We start from the raw sequence: 19853 nt of genomic DNA on the forward strand, positions 1-19853 counted from the left end.
TGTTCTCCGAAATAATATTGAATACAGTGGCCCCATCTATATTAACACAGCAATGGTCACTCTGTTTCAAATCAATAGACTGCATCTGCATTACCATCTCAGATTTTCAATCCATTCATGGGGTTGAAGTAGGTAGTTTATACCAAATTCATGTTCAGCATGACAAGAGATTTTTTTTGTTTGCCTTTGTTTGGCCCTGTAACTTGCACGCCTCGCAGCCTTCCATGGTTAACAGATCACAACCATTTAATACCAATTTCTCTCCCTTAGCACCAGACTATGGGGCAGGACAGCAACACCCTTCAGTGAATAGAAAGGTCCTGTGTGTATTATCAGTCATAGTTAAAAGATTACTACCATTCAATAAAAAAAATCTGCCCCTCTCAAACACGGCCCACCTCACTATGGCCCAGGAATGGCAGTCCCTCCACCCCCCCGCACCAGCCCTCAACATGCGGACAGCAGAGGAAGCCTGTTCAAGCCTGACCTACAGACCAACGTGGAGAGGGGGAAGAATGGCCGAAACCGTTCCCTGCTCTGGTGAGCAATAACTGACAAATACTGGAGCGTCATTCTGTGCCAAAGATTTTGGAAAAAAATCCCACAACTGGAGCTACAACTAACGATTATTTTTTTCTGTCGACTAATCTAACGATTATTTTTATTATGATAAATAATTAATCTAATGTTCTTTTTTTGATTAGCTAATGAATCCTTTGGATTACTTTACAAAAAAATATAAGTACAACTTCTAATATAATGTTTCAACCTTTATTCATTTTCAACCAATGTGGTTGAAGTTTTTACAGTATACAAAAATAAAGAGGAGAAGAAAATTATTTTTCTATGGTACGATAGCGCTTATAATTAAACCACAGTAGCCACAAATTTACAGTTGTCTGAGACGTCATGAAATGTTCTTTAGCATCACAAACCATAAAATGTAGTCAGAGTTCTGCTATGGTTTAGCATGGTTTCCAGAGATCTGGAGCTGATTCTGGGTAGCTCGGTGGTCTGTGACTGTTGTCTCGCGGCATGCTGTCTTTTAAGGGGCCGTTCACATATCGCGTCTTTTGCGCACTCAAGTTCGTTATTTCCAATGTATGCGCGCTCATAATGGAAGCGACGCGCACGCGAAAACAGGCGCGTCCGCACCGCATCGAGTTAAAAACATCTCAACTTTTCAGAATGCCGCAAGCACGCCGCGGGTCATGTCAACAACTAACCAATAAGTTTCATCCTTTCCCGTAACAACGTTGAAAGCTCAGCTAAGATGAAGGAACTGCTGATCATAGCTGTATATGGATTGCCATTTTGAAATAAATTTAGTAACCGAGCTACTGTAAGCGATTTTTAGTGCTGCAAATCCATTTATCCTTTGCTGAAATTTCCGCGTCTTCATGGAGAGAGCAGGTCATGGATGCTTAGCAACAGCAGACATCCCAGGGGCGCAACTGCCCGAGCGGAGAAAGCGGCGCGATTAGCGTTTCCACGCGTTTTTAGCCGCGATATGTGAACGGCCCCTAACTCGTGTTCGAAACCCGCGCCAACACAGACTTACTTTATTTTTTATTTTATCCTTACTTCAGCCGCTACGGGTGATCATACCAATAACTTGTAATCTTTACAAGAATATCAGAATCATGCAATGAGCAAGTCTCGTTTATTAGACACTCAATCATTTCACATGAGTTTGTACTTTTAGAATCGCCGAATCTGCTGCAGTCGTTCCATCACATCTGCAGCAGAGACCTGAACCAGGAAGTTGGTCACCAGATCAACGGTAAGCAGTTAAACCGTAACACCGGAGAGCGCCAGGATGTTTTCCTCTGAGGTGCTCGTGCATCGCAGTTGTGCTGCCGTGGTACACCATATCTGTTTTTCAAAGGGAACAAATGGCCATTTTATTTGGCCTCTGTTTGAAGTATTACCATACTTTTGATAACAGTGGTCTCTGTTTTTGTGATATAATGCAACTTTCTCCATGCCATTACGCGAGATGTAAACAGTGTGACGCGTCGACGCATTTCACTCACGGCGACGTATTTTTGTAGTCGACGTCATCGATGACGTCGACGCGTCGTTGCAGCACTACCCACAACCATCACATTTTCTTCAAACGTTGACAATAACTTTTGTCATTAATTCATGTCAGTATTATGAGTAATGAGGATAAACACTGAAACGTGATATATTTTATACACTACATTTTAGCTATATTTGATGTTTGTCAACAGCGGCTGAGGTCCACATCCTTAGCCTGCTGGAAACCATTAAACAGCAACAAGACCAGCTTGTGGCAAAGGTGAACTACCTCAGCAGCAGCTGAACAGCACCTCAGGGCCAGATGTTGAGATGCCTGAAAATATCCAGTTTCCCCTGGAGTAACTGGAGGCCGTGGAGGCATTTGAAATGTTTCTAAAGGAACCGTCAAAGACCCAGCTCCACAGAGATTGGTGAGTTTTCTTACTGGATGGTGCCATTAGGTTCATTGATTGTCCATCATTATTATTGTAAAGGTGGTACAGGTCCATGAGGGTGTGATCCAATTACCGTATTTTCCGCACTATAAGGCGCACCTTCAATGAATGGCCTATTTTAGAACTGTTTTCATATATAGGGCGCTCCGGATTATAAGGCGCATAGAAAAGAAGATACTGCAGTCAAACGTTTGACTGGGTTTGTGTTATGCATCCACTAGATGGAGCTTTGCTAAAGGGAATGTCAACATTTTGACAGAGCGCCTTGATCCATATATAAGGCGCTCTGGATTAAAAGGTGCGCTGTCGTTTTTGGAGAAAATTAAAGGCTTTTAAGTGCGGCTTATAGTTTTGTTTGAGTTGTGTGGGTTGTAAATTACCATGTGAGTTGTATTTTAATTTAGTGTTGATTTTGGAATGGTTAACCTAACACCTAAGGTCTCTGCTGCAACATATAGCTTGAATGTTAAGTCGCTTTGAATAAAAGCATCAGCTAAATGACTAAATGTAATGTAATGTAAACCAGGACTAAATGCAAGTAAATGGAGTTTACCCACTGCTCAAATGTCAAAAATAGAGTTTATCCACTGGTTTATGTAATGTAATGTTTACCTCCAAATAGATTGTTATAGGACCTTAACAAACTTAAAATATTACAAAACCACATTGATTTATCCACATACAGGGACCGTTTAATACCACTGATATTGTTTGAACATTTTGGATGTCTTTTTTAATGACAGATAGTGAAAGGCTCGGCACACCTAGATCATGAATTCATAGTTTACCCACCTCTTATTTTAACCTCCACAACCCTGTTTATAACTTTGTAAGTCACGTTTCTTTTTCATTTAATCTCCTTCATACCCATCTCAAATATTGTATTGTGTAAGCATACTTGGCTTTGGACGCTACATACCATAAACATAAACATATCTGTGTGTTTGATTACAGGTGCTGTGAGGAAAAACACTGTGACTCGGTCAGCCACGGATGCAGAGGTGACCAAGCATCAATCCGGTGGTTCAACCTGGCAGCAGATCGGGCAACGAGGAGACGTGTCCCGCCTCCATCCACACAAACAGAGTAAAAGAAATGTTTAAACAATAAACCATATTTTTATTGAACCTCTTGTCGTTCACCAGTTATTCATTTTCTGATGCTGTGCAGTGCAACATTTCATTGAAGTTGTGGTCTAATAGATCAAATATTTTATGTACCTAGGCCTACAGTATAAAGCATTAAATTAGGTTTTGACCATAAAACGAATGTAGATTAGCCTAGCCAACATAGGCTACTTAACAAAAACTGAATAGGCTATAACCTGTAACTCCATAAATGCAAATGTCAATTTTATATTTCCATTGAGTAGTGATTACTTTTGTACAGTAAATTTATGTCTTGTATTGGAACTTTTCTGTTAGGCTTATTTACAATATTGTTTGGTTAAAATGCAAGGCAATGCAGATTTAAGCTTATATTGCTGTAGTGGCCTAGGCTAGACATAGTGATAGTTTATCTTACAATTTAGTTTATCCTATAGACGGTTTCATCGGGCGCACGCGCCTGGACCTAAGTTGACTTCCGGTCTGTGTTGTGTATATTGGTCTGGCTGCGGTGCCTTCTACAAACGCAGTTAAAGTCAATGTGATGAGTAGACTGAAGTTGGGGTCAGGTGGTTGTGCTGCGGGATGTGTTTCCCATACATTTATTTATCTTTGGAGACTCGCCACAATTTTAAAACTGATCGATTTTCAAAAAGGCTTCGTTGAATAAACATGAGTAATGTACTGCACGTTTAATAATAATAATTCCTTACATTTATATGTTTAAATATCAAAACGAGGCACAGGTGTTTTTATATCGCTGTATTTCTGAAGGAAGACTTGCATGTTATATGTCTGATAAAGCAGCGTGTGAGGGTACCAGCTCTGCTTTGTTTACAGCTGTTACTGGGGAAACCTCTATTTCTCGCCCTTTATGTCTATGCTTTAAAACATCTCCTAATGCCAAAGAATGAATTTGCATTTTCATTAAGTCCGCCTGATCCACGCGGCAAACATATTTTGTTTGTCAAAAAATATCTACTCTAGAGGGACTTGGCTGTTGTTATTGAGTTGTTACTATTTGGAAGTCTACCGGAAGTTAAGTTAGGTCCACAAAAGCGCGCATGCAAAGTAACGTTTGTTTATGTTGTTGCCGTTGAAACCGTCTATATTATCCTACAGCAAGAACAGAAGGGATTTTGAAAATGAGAGAAACGGCCAGATGAGACAGTATTTTTATGAGTCCGTGGCGGATATGTGTTTCAAAACCGCGGAGGTAAGGTTTTAATCCACCTTCGTTTCGGATCCGTCATTGCGCGCAAGTGTACGCCAACACGGGTCCTAACCGGAAGCCGCGATACCTGTAAATGTTTCGCGGACCCGCTTTAAACTCCCGTAATGACTCAAATGATTCGCGAACCCGCTTTGAACTCTCGAAATGATTCAAATGATTCGCGAACCCGCTTTGAACTCCCGAAATGATTCAAATGATTCGCGAACCCGCTTTGAACTGTCGAAATGATTCAAATGAATCGCGAACCCGCTTTGAACTCCCGAAATGATTCAAATGATTCGCGAACCCGCTTTGAACTCCCGAGATGACTCAAATGATTCGCGAACTCGCTACGAACTGTCGAAATGACTCAAATGATTCGCGAAACCGCTTTGAACTCCCAAACTGATTCAAATGATTCGCGATTCCGCTTTGTGGTGGTGTTGGCGCAGTGGATAAGATGCATGCCTTTGGTGTGAGAGACCTGGGTTTGAATCCACTGTGAGACACCAATGTGTCCCTGAGCAAGACACTTAACCCCTAGTTGCTCCAGAGGCGTGCAACTTCTGACATGTATAGCCAGGGGCGTAGTTGATGGGGGGGGGTAACCCCCACAATATTCAAATCCATCAGTTACAACCCCTCCATTATTTCAACATGAAAATCACAGTAGATCAAATGAAAAATATAATAAGAAAAAATAGAATTCATTTATTTTGTAAAAATGATTTTGTTGCTAATCAAATATAAGTATGTCATAATAAATCAGACAAAAAATACTCCCCCTCCATTGAACCGATTGGTAACGCCCAACCAATGAGTCGCACTTTCACCAAAACAAGCGAGTGGTGTTTGAATGGGAGAGCACACGGTTAATGTTAACGCCAAAAATGAAGAGAAGCGCTGCACAGAGGACTATAATTAACTGCTGGTCAGAGAGGGATGCAAAAAAATAAAGCATGTACTGAGAATGAGGTATGAGAATATTGTGTAATAGTTAGTACACACCACATATATTTTAGCTAGCTAACCCATTGCAATGTATTTAGCTATAACTATAAGTATAACAAGTTACCAAAGCAGCTGTCTGCTTTGCTAGTATATTTTTCAATAGTGTCTGTAATTATCAACGACAAAAGTATTCACATCGGTTTTGTTTTCTTACTAAATTAATCTGACTTTTGAACGAATTGGATGAATTAACGATTTAAGTGTCTAACTCATTAAAACAGTGAAACACTGCCGCCTACTGGCGGTTTCAATAATTAATTTCTTTCTTTTGATAATCTCTACTATGTTAGAATTTTATGAATTATGATTATACACAAATTTCATAACGTTATGAGGTGTATAATCTCTTAACATGTTTTTATAACAGATTCGAGGTAAATATAGCTGCAGGGTAGAAAAGTCAACAGAGGGAGAGGAGGAGCAGGTGATCAGGTAAAGAAGATGCCATTCAATCAATAAAATAGGAAGCAGTATAGAAAAACAGCAGCTTTGTAAAGTTAGGCTATACATTAATGCCTTTAATGTTTTAAAGATGTGTTTCCCTTTAGAATTTTTTTTTTAAATGCATTAAGGTGGAATGTAAAAATCTTAAAATAAATGTCTAAATGTTGTCTCTTTCATATTTCTATATGTTGAATTTGTAATCAGTTAAAGCATGTTGCCAGATAGATAGATAGATAGATAGATAGATAGATAGATAGATAGATAGATAGATAGATAGGTAGATAGATAGGAAGAAATAAATTATCCAATAACAATACACAATTTTTTTTTTTTTTTTTAAATAACGGGCAGCATACAACGTTCAACCCCCCCAATGTTCAAACCAAATCTACGCCCTTGTGTATAGCAATTGTAAGTCGCTTTGGATAAAAGCGTAAGCTAAATGAATAAATGTAAATATAATGTAATGAACTCCCGAACTGACTCAAATGATTCGCGAAGCCGCTACGAACTCCCGAAATGACTCAAAAGATTCGCGAACCCGCTACGAACTCCCGAAATGACTCAAATGATTCGCGAACCCGCTTTGAACTCCCGAACTGATTCAAATGATTCGCATACCCGCTACGAACTCTCGAACTGATTAAAATGATTCGCGAACCCGCTACGAACTCCCGAAATGACTCAAATGATTCGCGAACCCGCTTTGAACTCTAGAACTGATTCAAATGATCCGCGAAGCCGCTACGAACTCCCGAAATGACTCAAATGATTCGCGAACCCGCTACGAACTCCCGAAATTACTCAAATGATTCGCGAACCTACTTTGAACTCCCGAACTGACTCAAATGATTCGCGAACCCGCTACGAACTCCCAAACTGATTCAAATGATTTGCGAACCCGCCACGAACTCCCGAACTGACTCAAATGATTCGCGAACCCACTGCGAACTCTCGAACTGATTCAAATGATCCGCTCCAGATAGCACACATACATCGCGGAGACGTGTCTTCTTTTGCATCTGGCAGATGTATATTTTAGGGCGTTTGCTCATCTGGCATACGTCGCCGAGACGTCCCTCCCAGCTGTTAAGATGACGCCTAGCCGATGTATTCCAGACGTAAATAAATTAGAACATCTAGAATTAGCTCTTTACATAATAATGAACAAATAAACCAAACGATCAACTAAAGAACATACATTTGTTGATTTTATTAAATATATATAACAGGCAAAAAAAACATTTAATTTATACAAAACAAGTTCATGCAAACAACAATACACTATTTGTAACGTATATACAGGCATTCAAAAAAAAAGTTAAATCCTCCCTGGGGCCAAGCGTATGAAATCTTTAATACATTTTTCCACGTCTGCTTCGGTTGGAGACAGAAGGACGGGGTTCCTCATAGCTGAAGCTGTATGTTAAAATAAACAATTACAAAAATGTAAAAAAAAAAATACTTACATTGAAATGACCGTTAGATATTTTTTTCTTTATCTGGTTCGTCTCAATAAATCGGACAGAGTTATCTAAATAGCATAAAGAGCAAATAATTTTAGCTGCTGGTTCGACGCCAACATCCAAAAAACAAGGAGACGCACGTGAAGTATGCACGTGATTTAGGGTGCGCGCTTCAAAGCTCTTCCCGCGTTATTCAACCTAACCATGTGCCGTGCTGTGCAGAATACACGTCTAGATTAGTTGCAAGAGAAGATTTGCTTAAGGTACATGTATATTTTAAAACTAATCGTGTTGTGCCAGCGATCAGTTTTATAATAACTTCCAAATTACGTTGTGTATGATGGCTATCATCTGTTTGTTTATCAGCGAGTATACCAAGTTGTTTTGTTACAAGTTGTTTCGCGTGCGTGTTGGTTGGGCAAATGGATTTCTAAAGGGCTTAACTGATGTTTTAAGTCTAATTTAAGTTTTTCACAAGTTATTTTTTCTAAATATTTTTGATAATGGCTGATACCACGTCAGATTATGTTTAACCAATTTGAAACCGGTTATACATTATTTTTAGTTGTTCTGACAGCTCCGCCATTAATTCTATTGTTTGTATTTGTGTAACATTATTGAACTTACCTATTAGGGTTGCCCCGATGTGTGATTTTCGGATCCCTCTCTTGTCCCCCTCCCGCACCAGCTCAGCTGCCGGTGACGTCAGTGGAGAACACCTTGGAGCAAATCCTCCATACTGTTTTCTTCATGCTCGGCCGCCACTGATGGATAATCTGCTCACCTTCAACAGCTACATTCTGAAGTAATATTTTAGCATTAAATTGACCTGTATTCTATACACATCGAGTTAAAAGATTGGAACAATTAAGAATTTGTATTTATTTATTTTTTTTGAAAAAAGGCCTCTTATGTTCACCAAAGATGCATTTATTTATTTGAGAATGCAGTATAATTTAATATCATGAAACTATTTATATGAACTATATTTAACTATTTTAAAATATAACTTATTTTTGTGATGCAAAGCTGAATTTTCTCAGCAGGATATGATCAAATCTATATGCTGATTTGTTGCTCAAGAAACATTTATTATTATTATCAAAGGTGAAAATGGTTGTACTGTTTCAAGTTTTTGTATAAAGCATAGTGCACTGTTCGAACAGTGTTGTGTACTTACATTATCCCAAATGTTTCGAAGAATGTTTAAATCCAGAGAAATAAGCAATTTTAATGGTGATAACCGCACAGAGTAGGATTATAATAAAACTTTCAAATGCATCTACTATGATACGCCAACATATGATTTTAACCACTGCAAATAAGTTGTATTTCTAATTTTTAAAGATTCTTTAAAAATAATTATGGTTTTCATAAAATATAATGAGTAGCAAAAACTGTTTTTGATGATAATTAACACTGATAAGATAAGAACCATTATTAATTACCAACTGCCATTAATAATTGCTATTAACTGATAAGCATATTCTAATGATTTTTGAAGGGTCACGTGACACTGGAGGCTGGATTAATGAGTATATAAAAATATTTTAAAATAACAGCTCATTATTTTTCATTAATAATTTTATACATTAGCAAGTAAATGCAGTGTGCATTAGAGACTTCTTTCAGCAACATTTCAACTTAATCATTCCATGCTTTTGACTGGTAGTGTGTGTAAACATGCACACACACGTTAGCACACAAACAGTTTGTTTACATTTTGTTAGTAGTTGTAGGTTTGACCGTTTCAGTGATCTTACCATTCTCTTTATAAACCCTCTGTCTGCCAGTCTTTGTTCCAGCCTATCTAGGTCTGCAGTAGATGCTAGAGGAAAGACACCACCCTCTTCCTCTTCAGCCATGTGCATTTGGGGTACAATACGCCTGTTCCCCACTAGAGACTGGACCAGTGAAGTCGGATGGTTGATCCTCATGTCCATTTTCTCTAGTGTTTCCAGAATTGCCCTTTCTACAGCTGCAATACAGAAGATATTTACGTTTTTATGTAGCTTTGATGAATTAAATTATGCATTTTGCAACTTATTTAAGTTAATAAATAACGTACGTGTACATTGATTTGTTACAGTACTCAAGACTGGATTTTCCTGTCTCCCACCAGAACTACCTGTAAGTATAAATTTACTGTAAGGTTTTAAATGTTAGATGTAGTGTTACATGCATCTGCCTTGAGGTTATTAAAAGAATGTCACATTATTTAGGGTAAAATGTTTACCATTTTAAAAAAATAATAATTATCCTGACCCTTATATGCATTTCAGTGTTTTCTGGTTTGCTAAAGAGCCTTACTGGAGCTCAAAGGGGGAGTTGGTAAGTAAAAAGTAAGCTAATGATGATGATGGTTTCAACATCAAAAATGTCTCAGGACAGAAAAGGTGTGCTCTATGGATTGAACACAAAATATTATGTTATTCAGTTTTAGATTGTGCCAAGGGCTGTGAATTAGTGTTTTCTCCTCCTTATTTCTATTTAATGTTCTTTTAGCTTGTGTGTCAGGTGCAGACATCCCAAGTCTCCCGGAAGTTCCGGGAGTCTCCCGTTTATTGAAAGCGGCTCCCTGAGACCCGCAAATTAGTTAAAATCTCCCGGAATCTAGACCGAGCGAGCAAAAGCGTGCATGCGAAACAGATACTATGTTTCTCAGCCGTTTAGCGCACGCACGGCGGAGAGGGAGCGAGAGATCTTGCGTGTGTGTGCTAATGTGCGTGTGTTCTAATATGCACCTCCCTGAAATGACTTTTTGCAGGTTGGGATGTCTGCAGGTGGATGAGCACTCCAGTCGTCTCCATGATGCTCTGCCTGAGAGACGCCCACTGGAGCTGAGAAAGATGGAGAGGGTGAGATTTGCTTGTTACCAAAACAAATAAATACACCGTAAAATTAAAACCAAATTTCAGAAAAACATAAAACATCTTTGCCTCTTATAATAACTGTAATAAGAGTTTAGTTCAATTATTTTTACATTGACATTGACCAAAAATCTATATTGGTATTCTGTTGACAGCATGAGGACTCTGATGTGAATTTCACAATGGGAATCAGGGCTCACAAAATAAAAAAATCCCTGGTAGCCCTTCGGACAGGTACTCTTCAGATCAGGGACGTGCGGTCAGGGTAGGCAGGGTAGGCAGTGCCTCACCAAAGGAAATGTTGACATTACATTTATTAATTCCAAGAGCTTCATTAATTCACCACATTATTAATTGCATTAATTTTATTCCAAATATTATTTTTTGTAACAAAAATTTTCAGGAATACAAATAATATACTCATTTTGCCATTGTTTGCTCCTAAAAACCGTTGTTTCATGCAGGAAATTCAAAAGCCATGGCCATTGAGGCAGAGGTGAGCGGTGCCTCTTTGGTCCATAGAACGTAGTTTATGTAGATTTGCGCATGCGCAGTCAGTTCTCATGCTGTCTTGAATTATCAACATTGAGGCAGAGACCGAGCTTGCTTCATGTCACGTGATCTACTCGCTCTCACTCAATCCGCGCGCTTCCCGAATACTAGCATCTAGTATACTTGCGTGTCGGTGTGTGCGTCTAGCAGTTTGTAGGAGCGAATAAGCTGTTTTTGTACTTTAAAGCTGTACTGCTGACGCAATGTTTTCTGACTGTAGCCTGGTGCGCCGTCACCAGACCAAAAGTGTGTGTGTGTGTGTGTGTGTGTGTGCGCCGTGGCTGTCTGTGCGCGTTTGCGCATTTTGATGGAGTGACTAGGCTGCCGCGCCGCCTCCTTCTCTGTGTCCCGCACAAAACATTTGTTTGTTGTATAAGTCATAAGATAGATGTGTCCATTAATTTGATTATTATATTTGATTGTGCATTAGCCTCACATGACTGACTTTGCTGAATGCAGGCAGCGATCTGATGATGCCTGATATGAACTTGGGTTGCTAAATTAACTGAATGAATATATGAACATATATTCCACACATTGATAGGTCACAGCCTACCCATGACAAGATTTCACCGCACGTTACTGCTTCAGATTTTGGTAGCCCGGAAATTAATTTAACTAGCCTAAATAAAAAAAAATTAAAAAAAAGATTTCTTATACCATACGACGTAATTAAATCTCCAATACACCAATGACTTAGTTTATCATGGTTTACAATTATTGTCAAAGTTATAAATAGTGCTGTGTATCGAGTTCGATACTTTTTAGGCACCAACCGAATTGCCACGATACCATCGAATATCGATAAAACGTCTTGTCGTTCGATACCTAAGGGGTTAATCTTGTCAACATCAGTAAGCCAATAAACTTGCAGCACTAGGTGTTCGACAAGAAGCGGCTACTTGCAGATCGATTGGTGTTGACATCCGCGAGAGCAATTCAAAAACCTACAAAGCAGTCTGCTGTAACTCTCTTGGTCCTGTGCAGAGCTGTGAACACACCTACTTGTTTACACTCAGAAAGATGTGGCTCATACGTGAGGCTGTGGCGTGAAAGGTTCCCAATATAATCTAAAAATTAATTGGAATTTAATACTTTGGGTTTCATTAAAGGAGCATTGCGTAGATGATAGATGATATTTAATAAAAGAATAATGCCAACATTAGCGTAATTACTCTGTCCACATTATGCATTTAAGACTCAATGAATATTTAGTTATCATCTGAAAAACCTTTACTCACAGAGATTAGGCTAGGTCTACATGTTTTTGTGAAGGAACATGATTGAATCCACTGTAGATGTCTTCAGCTCGTTCCTGCGCTCACTGATGGTGCGTCATTATTCACTCATTATTCTCATTATAAACATGATCAAAACTGTTCCACACCTCAGACTTTGCTTTAGTTGCTGGTGCAACCAAAACATAATCGCCAGAGGCAAGCCTCCGTTACCTACTCCGCACCCATTTTCACATCTCTCGCGCTAATCGAAACACATCACATGACCGGAGCGCAAGCCCGAGCCCGACCCGAGCACGCGTAACATAATATAAATTAAGAGATCTTCAGCTCTACAGTAAACCACTGTTTACTAAAGAAAGCAATTTTGATTATTTTTTTTTCTCCTGCTTTACTAAAATCATAGCTACCATGATTTCTGAACTGATGGTATGTACCAAATAGTTTTTTTTATTTTTTTATTTTTCTGGTGTAACTTCATTTTAAATTATTTTTGGAACATTATTAAAATGGACAATAATGCTGTCATGTCCTATTATACCCTAAATTTTTATATAACATTAAATCATAATATTTAATATGATTTGAAATTGTGTGCAGTTTAATTTAGTTCAATTCTACAAAAATGTGCAGATTGTTGTACTTTCAGAACAAACAACTTCCTGTGATTGTTAGGGGTGTAACGATATGTGTATTCGTACCGGACCGTTTCGGTACAGGGCTTTCGGTACGGTGCACGTGTGTACCGAATGACCGAATGCAATTGTAACGATACAAACTCCATAATCTTCGGGAAGAAGGAGGCGGGAACCGGCAGACAATCAAAATGAAAGCTTTAATAATCAAAATAAAGACAAAACAGCGCGTCAGCCCCTCACGGATGACTGACGCGCACAAATAAAAACCAAATACAAAATAAAGTCCAGGCCTGGTCCTCTCTCGTCCGTCACTGTCGTCGCTCCTGTTTTATATCCCTCCATCTCCTCCTTGGGACTCGAGACCGGTGGGTCGACCAGGTGTCGCTCATCTCCAATCACTCCACCGGCCTCGCTCCTGTTCCCACGGCTCTCGGCCCCGCCCCACTCGTCACAGCAATATTTTGTGTGTGGAACATATACATTTTCGTGTTTCCAAACGAACATATTAAGTGGCGGAAGTCTCCGCGTTCAGCGTAAATCCCGCCCTGCAGCTGATTCTAATGCCGGTGACACACTGCGTGGCGTGAGCGTGGCGTTTCTGCTGCGTGTCAGTTGCGTGACGGCTGCTTCGCGTTTTCTGTGTCTTTACACACCAGAATCGTGCCTGACGCGGCGCTGGCGCGCTTCTGCTGCTGTAGGTGACAAAGAGGGAGACCACCGACAGACCAGGATCTTGTCTTCATGACAACAATATCTATACTTCATGTTGAGCATAAATATAAAGCCTACTGATAAAGGACACCGTCAACAGTATTGACGGCAAAATAGACTATGTTTGACAGGTGCAATATGCCATTGTGTCACCGGCCTAAGGTTTTCAAAAGGCATCACGCGAGTGTGAACATCACTACAACTAGGAAAAAAACGATTGTAATTCAAACGCAGCTCCCGTCGGCATTTAAACAGACCTTTGCTCTTAATTCCGATCGGTCCAACGCAATAACGAAATCTGAGCAGGTCTAAAAACTGAAACTGTTGATGCTGCACTTTACACTTTGGAAAAGTTATAAATATTTTTAAATATGACCAGGCCTACACGCTGGGATTGGTAATGCTGCACTGTAATCATAGTTATTTATTTATATTTTTCATTATATTTTATTATATGATATTGGTTTGAGACTGAGAGTATTTTATTTAATAGAGAACTTTGCAGCAGTATTTTATTTGCTATTCTTTTTTTATTTTATATATATATTATTAAAAAGTATTTAAACAATTGTAAACAAATAAAAAAAAAAAAAAGTTTATAGTAATAAACAACCTGCAGTTTAATGTTTGCATTCCTTTCCCTTACTGTACCGAAAATGAACCGAACCGTGACTTTAAAACCGAGGTACATACCGAACCGTGATTTTTGCGTACCGTTACACTGCTAGTGAATGTAGCAGTCCATCATGTCTGTATTCCTGGACATTGTTCATGTTATCAGACATTGTGTTTTTCCCCTTCTTAACTTACTCAGTGTTCTTCCTTGGTGGCCCCTGAGGGTCTCAGCACAGAAAAGGTGTGCTCTATGGATTAAACGGATCATGCATCTTATATTATCTGGTTTTAAATGCTGTAAATGAAGTTTTTCTCATTTTCATCTCCTTATTCTATTTAATGTTCTTTTAGCTTGTGTGTCAGGTGGATGAGCACTCCAGTCGTCTCCATGATGCTCTGCCTGAGAGACGCCCACTGGAGCTGAGAAAGATGGAGAGGGTGAGATTTGCTTGTTACATTTAGCAAATTAACAAACTAAGGCCTGCAACACACTCAGTAGCCAGAATTACGTTTTATTTTTTTGGGGTGTCAAATTAAAAAAATTTCTTGAGTGTATTTGTGTAATGAACTTACTCTGGCTCTTCCTTGGTGGTCCCCTGAGGGTCTCAGGACAGCAAACGTGTGCTCTATGGATTGAACACAATGTTGTTACATTTTTTAGATTTATTTAAATGCTGTGAGATGTGTTTCAGATTTCCTTTATCCCTGATTATGCTTTTACCCAGTGTTGGGGAGTAACTAGTTACATGTAACGGCGTTAATTAATTTAATTACAAAATAAATGTAACTGTAATGAGTTACAGTTACTAAGAAAAAATGAGTAATTAAATTACAGTTACTTATGAAATTTTTAAAGATTACAAAGGGGATTACATATGAATATTTCACACATCCACATACAGATTTAAATGATTTCTTCTGAGACACACGGCCCTATAATTTCCGCGATGCAGAAACATAGTCTGGTTCGTAGAATCCAGTCATAAAAACGGGATTGCTATTGCCTAACGCGGACAGAATATGCCACATTTTGGACAAATAAATCAAAAGTAGGTCAGTACACTTGAATCAAAGCATGGACTAGTGTCTGTGAATATTAAGCCGCAAAAGACATTATGAATCCTGCACGATCTGCGTGTCTGTGGAAAACAGGCGCGGACCGGACGTCGGGAGAACCGGGACAATTCCCGGTGGCCTGGCAGACGATTTGTCCCGCTTTTTTAATATTATTATTGTATAATTGTCTGCCGAATGTACAAAAGCGATCATTTCCGAACCCGGCATTCGATAATTAAATCTCTAATAAATCATGGATCGGTTAGTTGTGACTTGGCGCTCTCCGCCAAATTGTTTGGATCAGACTCCGAATAATCAATGCGAGAAAGAGAGACCGGAGTGGACTGAAGCGCACGAAGCGACACTTCTGTTCAGGTTTTCAAGTGCAGGTCAGTTTCATCAGTAAAGATGCTATTGTAGTTTTGTATTTGTTCACTTAGTCAAAGAGCAACAGTACATTGATCACACTCACTCAAATTACTGCATAAACGACATCAATATTATCTATTGTAATGTTACAGTAGTAATTTAGCTGAAAAATAATGAGATTTTATTACAACTACACCTTACGAAAATTAATGTTTTAATATTTTGCTATAAATCCAGAGACAAAAGGTTACTATTGTTAAACGATGCCACAAATTAAAAATTATTTTACACATTTATTTATTTAAAAACAAATACAATTGGTAATCCATTTGCAAATAAATAAAACACGGTTAATGTACTTTTATATAATAAAAGCATGGTAAATTTTTGTAAGGGAAAAACATGATTAGGATTAGGATTAGGATTTTTCTATAAATATATTGAAGTGATGCACTCACTTTGACATGTGGGCAATTTATAAAGTATAGTTTTGTTAAATCTTGAGTATTAAAGTCATGAGAGAGATGGATAACAGGGCAAAATAAAGAGACTGAAGAGAAAAATGGAAGTGAAGGTGCTGTTCAGGAGAGAACTTTTAATTATTTTGCATGTCCCCAAACTAAAGATTTAAAACTTTTTTATGTGAGGTCCATACAAAAAATAGTGTTGTCCATGAATTTGTTTGTATGAGTTTGAGATTTCCTGGTCTGAATTTTTTCCCAGTCCTCCCCTCATGGAAATTGATGCAGACATGCGGTTTCATTTACTATACATAGGCCTACTGAAGCTCGTGTTTTCGAAGCTGAGTGTTTTCAACCTCTGCCGTCTCGATATATGAGTACATGAACACATAAAACAAGTTAAATGCTCATGAAGTGATTCATGATAGAGATTGTGTTTGAGAAAACTATCATCATATACAAAGAGCAGCAATGTTTCAGGAGTTTAGTACACAGAATAGGAGGTATGCTCATTAGATAAACATATTTGAGTTAATGTATATGCTTTTATTTATTATTTTTTAATTAACTATTTTTCTTTCCAAACTATTGTTAGAAGCAGTGTTTCCTGGAATTATGCAAAGATTTGGTTTAAAAAAAAGTTTCATTATACAATTTCTTATGATTTTAAATTTGCATTGAACTTCAGATCAATCTTAAAGTAAAATGCAGAACTAAAGTCTGATTGTGTGGTGGATGTTCAAATTTGATCATCTTAATTCATGTGATGAAGGATGGTGAAAGTCTGACAGTATTGAGCTCTACTTTAAGGTTAAACCTGCATGGTGTAAATGTTTGAAAATGATTAACGGTTGCAAATAAACATTTATAAGAGATTTTTAAAAGTAATCAAAAGTAATCAGTTACATTACTTTAATAAAGTAATTGAAAAAGTTACACTACTATTACATTTTAAATAGGGTAACTTGTAATCTGTAACCTATTACATTTCCAAAGTAACCTTCCCAACACTGCTTTTACCTTGTGTGTTAGGGTGAGCAACACACCAGCCGTCTCCGTCATGGTCTGGCTGAGACATGCGCAGTGAGCTGAGAAAAGTGGAGTAGGTAAGTTGAATCAAGCAGTTTAAGTGGAGAAATGATGGTTCATAATCTTAAAGGGACAGTTGCATACATATAAAAAAAATGTGTTAATTGTATAAAGCGATTATGAATCAATTATGAATTAAGCCACTCATATTGTATCCGTTACTTCTACAATCTCTGTATGGATTATGGAAATGTAGGAACAGAAATCCCTGAGTTCATTGAATATTTTCAAATCACAAATGAAGATTTAAATGAGTTTTCTATGATTTAACTTTCCCGTTAAATTGCATCAAATGTTGATCTACATTTATCTTTCCAGCTAGCCAAATACAACTAATTATTTACCTTGGAAGCTGGGGAGACTCTCACACCAGATCTGTTGTTGGTCTTCCGTGTCTCTTTGTTGCTGATTGACAAATGCTGTTGACAATTGGGGGATCATTAGTGGCATTCCATATGCTTAAAATCAACTTTAAAAATGGGTACACTGGTAATTCTTAGAATTTATTCACACAAAATAGGACCAAGCAGTGCAGCTGTATGCTTCAACAATTGGATAGTTGTAACTTGTATTAAACATTGTAGATTTGGATATAAAAATGAAATGAAGATAAAATATAAAGTTTAGACTTACAGTTGCTGAGAGCGTTTACTGCTCTGCTCTGTCAAACCTGAGGTTGCACATTAGGACCTGAAAATAGAAATGTAACTTTGTGTGTTCTGTCTGTTATACACCTTTAATCTTACTTCATACTGCGTCATTTTGTGTCAGATCATCCAACATTCAGAACACTTTCCTGAATCAAATTTGATATTTTCAATATTTTTTTTTTCTTAAACCAAAATATTGAATGTCACAAGATTGTTGAAGTCAACAGATTTTACTAATATAGCTACCAATCTTTATGTACAAAATAAATAATGCTGCCATCTTTCTAATTCCATTGTTATTTGGTTGTTAAATCTTCATGTTGACCCCCCCCCCCACTCTCTTTTATGTATAGCATTCATTTTTTTTATTAATGTTGTTTCTTTTTATTATTATTATTATCATTATTATTTTCCATTTACCGTTGTTAAGTTTTGGAATGGCTGGAGGTTTTGGTGCAGGTGCAACACTTGCTTTGTTTGCAGCTTTTCTTTTTTTAATGGGTGCTTGTTCTGCTGCCTCGTCATCTGACGAGTATATATGATCTGTACTTGTTTTCTTTCTAGGAAAACAAAGATAAAAAGAACAACTGCACACATTCATTGCCTCTTTGTGTGATGTAGCAAATACTCATAGAAATGTGCTCAATAACTTTTCTGCTGTATTTCTCCTTAAAGGGTTAGTTCACCCAAAAAATAAGAATTATGTCTAATTACTCACCCTCATGTCGTTCCAAACCTGTAAGACCTTTGTTTATCTTCAGAACACAAGTTAAGAGCATAGACCGCTTTGCAACTACTACCTCAAGGCCTAAAAATAAATGAGGACTATAGTGGTTCAACCTTAATTATGAAGTGAGGATAATACTTTTTCAACAGTTATTGTTTTTTAACAATGACTTTAACACCTTCCTGAGATGGTAGTGGCATTGATGTCTATGGGGTATTTTATCAATTATATCTTGATTTGTGTTCCAAAGATGAACGAAGGTCTTGTTGGTTTGGAACGACATGAGGGTGAGACATTTTTGGGTGACCGCTCCCTTTAATGCCTCCCTTAAAACAGTTTATACTACTGGGGTGTTGAATGCTTGAATCTGATTGACTGACGAACATTCTGAGGTGTGCATTATTTTCTGTGAAACGCACGGCGAACGTACTTCCAGGCAGCTCTCTTGACTACATTACAGTTCCACATCACTTTGCATAGTAAACTGTAATAACAAATTACAGGACTACCAAAAACCAATCAGCCAATCAGATTCAAGCATTCAACGGCCTCGTAGTATTAAATAGATGACACATGAAGGCAAATGATGCCATTTTCATTTGTTAAATCATTTCTTTTGTCTTTTTGGACAAAAGGGGACCTACTTGGGAATCCTTTTTCCAGCAATTTCAGGTTCTGAGTTTATGTCAGAAGTATAGCTGGCCTTCATTCTGAAAAGATGCTGAAAACAAGAAATGCAGGTACGGCTTCATTTTTGTTTATTAAAGCTATATGAGATCATGTTTTACAGTGTATATAAATGATGTGCAAAGATTCTGAAAAATGAAATACAGGTAATTAGTGGTCGACCGATATGCAGTAAAACGGCACCTAAGAGATCTGTTCACATAAAATTATACATTTACACAGACAAAAGTTTGGTACTGGTTAGATTTTCATGTGTTTGAAAGAAATGGTATTACGTAAGGCTGTTTATTTTAAGAAAGTAAATTTTCACTGTACATATATTTAATGTAAATGTTTTCACAATTGTGTGCATCAAATCAGCGTATTAAAATGATTTCCAAAGAATCATGTGATCACAGAAGAATTCTGTTCTGATCTAAGGTTGTATTTATTTGATCTAAGATAGCGACCTCATTGGAACTCAATTGAGA

General features: G+C 37.8%; 1 protein-coding gene and 2 long non-coding RNA genes across 3 annotated transcripts in view; 2 read left to right on the forward strand and 1 right to left on the reverse strand.

The window, feature by feature from the left end:
* LOC132127146 (mesoderm induction early response protein 3-like) overlaps positions 1–19853 on the forward strand; it is a 164435-nt gene that overhangs the window by 35114 nt on the left and 109468 nt on the right. The window lies entirely within an intron of this gene.
* On the forward strand, positions 1902–2450 carry LOC132127691 (uncharacterized). The gene is made up of 3 exons (XR_009427577.1): positions 1902–2008; positions 2055–2150; positions 2238–2450. It is a non-coding gene; the product is annotated as an uncharacterized LOC132127691 (long non-coding RNA).
* On the reverse strand, positions 9227–18658 carry LOC132127300 (uncharacterized). The gene is made up of 3 exons (XR_009427509.1): positions 18438–18658; positions 9789–9844; positions 9227–9698 (listed from the first exon to the last, which is right to left on the reverse strand). It is a non-coding gene; the product is annotated as an uncharacterized LOC132127300 (long non-coding RNA).

Source organism: Carassius carassius, chromosome 45 (genome assembly GCF_963082965.1).
Source record: "Carassius carassius chromosome 45, fCarCar2.1, whole genome shotgun sequence".
NCBI classification, from domain to species: domain Eukaryota; kingdom Metazoa; phylum Chordata; class Actinopteri; order Cypriniformes; family Cyprinidae; genus Carassius; species Carassius carassius.